Source organism: Phocoena phocoena, chromosome 17, assembly GCF_963924675.1.
Source record: "Phocoena phocoena chromosome 17, mPhoPho1.1, whole genome shotgun sequence".
NCBI classification, from domain to species: domain Eukaryota; kingdom Metazoa; phylum Chordata; class Mammalia; order Artiodactyla; family Phocoenidae; genus Phocoena; species Phocoena phocoena.
The window spans coordinates 67062855-67066649 of NC_089235.1; the positions used below are offsets into that span (position 1 = coordinate 67062855).

Genomic DNA, 3795 nt, shown 5'->3' on the forward strand with positions numbered 1-3795 from the left:
TACAGACCTGGTTTAAACTTATGTTTGAAAAGCTGATAATTCAGATTCCTCTGTCAGTTACAGCCCACCCACCAGTCACGAAGTAGAACAAAATGTGGAGTGAGATTTGGTGAAGAGGGTGACAAAGACACCTGTGAGACTGGGGCAACCGCTAATGATTCAGTCAGTTTCTATCATTTTCAGAATATCAGGGCCAGAAGCAGCTAGATTTTTAAGGCAAGCATCACAGGATAATTGTGTCATCATAAATAATTGTCACACTAAAGTCCTAGGAGGGTGAAATTCAAAATGACAACTTGGGCCCCAACCATGACCTGCATAGTTTCAAAGTCCAGGTCACTCTTTTTCTTTTCTTCTTGTCTCATGGTAGGACACACATCTCATGGTAGGAGAATGTGGGAGGAGGTTCTCCCATGAAGTCATGTCGATCCGCCCTGCATCTGCCCTGAATTTCCACTCTCACTGCTCCACTTGGGTCATTATACCTATCACAGCTGCTTCTCTTCTTCTAAGCTCTTGGCTTCAGCACCCTCTGGGCTTTTGACAGTAACAGTGTTATAGCTTCTCTAAGTGGGGTCTACAGGGTTCCTACTTCCAAGGTTCTGCCTCCTTTTCATCATCACTTAATGAATTGCTGGATGAATCCATTCATCCAAAATCCCATTGGGTCTAAGAGAACCATGCTGGGTTCTTGGAATTATAAGATGGAGGGAAATAAAGTGAAGCAATGGAGTCCATCATTTATTTTTATCCAGTAGATTGCACCTACTGAAGAGGGTTCCATGGCATTTCTGTTTCAGTCCCAAGATTTTGTCACCCTTTGGTTTATATGTAAACAGCCACAGAGGCTTGCTTGTGATTACTTCAAAAAAACTCCATACTGCACCCAGAAGCATTGTTTCCTATTCTAAACTTTTAGGTTCCATAAAAGTCACTTGGCTCTCATAAATGATGAAACAGAAAAGTGACATAGGTTTTGGAATGAGTTCTCACACAAGCAGGGCCAGCTTCATGGGCGTCTAGCCTGTGCAGTAGCCCACAACCCATGTTTAGCGGTCCTGTGCTTGGCTTAATGCTCTACAGTGTTTGTCTTGAAATTCTTAATAATTTTTTGACTAAAGAGGACTTGCATCTTCATTTTGAACCAGCCCCTGCAAATTAGGTAGCTGATCCTTCTTTTAAGCTTATGACTAGTTATGTTTCTTAAGGTCTCTGAACCTCAATTTTCTTACCTGTAAATCAGGAACAGTGTAGTTATACATATCTCGGAGTGTTCTTGAGCAGAATAAATCAGATATAATGGCAAATTGTCTAACAAAGCTTTTGCACATGCATAGTCATCAATAAATCTTAACTTCTTTGCATTTAACCCAAGAGGGAAACATCCTCATTAACACCATATTAAGTCAACACTAGGACATTGGTTGTATGTGTGCAAGGTTTAGTTTTGTGCTGGAGAAGATGATTATTTATATTTTGCTGTTGTGAGATTAGTTTAAATAAGAAGTAAAAATGTTCCCTTTTCACCCAAAGGCTACTTGTTTGAATCAATGTGCAGACTTGGTAAGCAGAGTGGTGAGGAAAACACTGCAACAGAGGCAAAGGCTAAGAAAACAGTCAATTCTCATTATGGCCAAGCCAATACCAGGAGCACTTATACTGCTCAGAGAAACACGGAGCTTGACCAGCTATGGTTGCTAGCCAAGGGTAAGGTGAGTGGTCAGAAAAAGAAATGTAAATACGAGTAAAGAATACAGGAACTAAGGTTTAATGACATTTTAAAAACTTTGTGTCTAGTGCTGATCTAGCTGGTTCAAATGCATTATTTTGTTTAATCTTCCTAAAAACCCCATGAGGTAGATAACATCAGTAGTATCTTATAGATGAGGAAACTAAGCTCACAGAGTATTTACTGTTCTAGAGAACAGCCTAGAATTGGTAGTATTGGGAGTTCATATTATTTAAAGACAGAGATAAGTGGGGCAATGAAGATTATCTGGTAGCAAATGGATTTCATCTCATGACATAACTAATTTTTTGGTAGGGCTGTGTTAAGAAAGATTCTGAGACTCCAACTGCACTGGGAGGTACAGAGTGTCTTGATCAATTAGCAATGTCTGCCTTGTTGAGACTCTATCTGCACTGGGAGGTACAGAGTGTCTTGATCAATTAGCAGTGTCTGCCTTGGGCTTTAGAAAAGTGGTGGTGGCATGTAAGGCAGAGATTTGCCATCTTTGATCTAGTCTCCTCATTTCACAGACTTAGTCATTTTACTTCATGACTAAGAAGTTACTATAGTTACAATTTATAGTGTGAACTACTGGCTGAGCCTGCTTTTAATCCTGAAGTCACTGATGCTTAGAGCAAGTCTGTTTCACTGACCAGGCAATTGAACAACCAAAAAAAGTAATATAAAACAAAAAGGAATAAATGTATTGGCATTTCAAGCATTAATAAGAAAAGTATTAGTGCTTAGAGGGTTCTTTCTAAGATCAATAAAATCAAAATGTAGACAGTGCTTCAGACTTTTGTATGCATCAATAGCCCCTAGAAGGCTTTAAAAACACAGATTGCTGGACCCAACCTGCAGAATTTCTGATTCAGCAAGTTTCTGGGGTGTAGCCTGAGAGTCTGCATTTCTAGCAAGTTCTCCAATGATGCTCTGGTATGGGACTATGCTTTGAGGGCTTCCTATTAGTAAGTTTTCCTTGACCATTGATCTGATTCCTCTTAAAATAAAATTAGTTATTCAACCATGTATTTTATATTTTTTTATAAATCTGGGAGACTCAGCCTGCCACCTACATGGGATTTGTTAATAAGTTCTGAAAATCATCTCAAGATTTTAAGATTTAGTGGTTGTTTCAGCAGCATGTATACTAAAATTGAAACAATACAGAGAAGACTCGCATGGCCCCTTCACAAGGATGACATGTGAATTCATGAAGCTTTCCATATTTTTTGGAATCTCTTGTGTGCTGTTGGTAGGAATGAAAAGTGATACAGCCACTATGGAAAACAGAATGGAGATTCCTCAAAAATTAAAAATAGAAATACCATACGATCCAGGAATCCCATTTCTGGGTGTATAGCCAAGAGAATTCAACATAGGATCTCAAAGAGTTATTTGCATACTCAAGTTCATTGCAGCATTACTCACAATATCTAAGAGGTAGAAGCAACCCAAATATCCATGGACAGATGAATGGAGAAGGAAAATGTGGTATATACATGCAATGGAATATTATTCAGCTTGAAAAGAAATGGAAATCCTGTCACATGTTACAACATGGATAAACCTTGAGGACATTATGCTAAGTGAAATAAGCCAGTCACACAGAGATAAAGGCTGTATGATTCCACTTACATGAGGTATCTAAAGTAGTCCAACTCACAGAAACAGAATAAAATGGTCGTTGCCAGGGGCTGAAAGAGGGGGAAATAGGGAATTGGCGTTCAATTGGCATAGAGTTTCAGTTTCGCAAGCTGAAGCTCTAGAGAAGGCAATGTGAATATACTTAACACTACTGAACTGTACTCTTAAAAATAGTTAAGATGGGGCTTCCCTGGTGGCGCAGTGGTTGAGAGTCCGCCTGCTGATGCAGGGGACACGGGCTCGTGCCCCGGTCCAGGAAGATCCCACGTGCTGCGGAGCGTCTGGGCCCGTGAGCCATGGCCGCTAAGCCTGCCCGTCCAGAGCCTGTGCTCCGCAACGGGAGAGACCACAACAGTGAGAGGCCCACGTACCGCAAAAAAAAAAAGTTAAGATGGTAAATTTTATATGTGTTTTTTACC

The 3795-nt window shown here is 40.1% G+C and overlaps 1 non-coding gene across 1 annotated transcript; it reads left to right on the top strand.

Moving 5' to 3' along the window:
• Window positions 1–2859: 2859 nt before the first annotated feature.
• LOC136137383 (U6 spliceosomal RNA) lies at window positions 2860–2962 on the top strand. The gene has a single exon (XR_010656722.1). It is a non-coding gene; the product is annotated as a U6 spliceosomal RNA (small nuclear RNA).
• The last annotated feature ends 833 nt before the right edge of the window (window positions 2963–3795 follow it).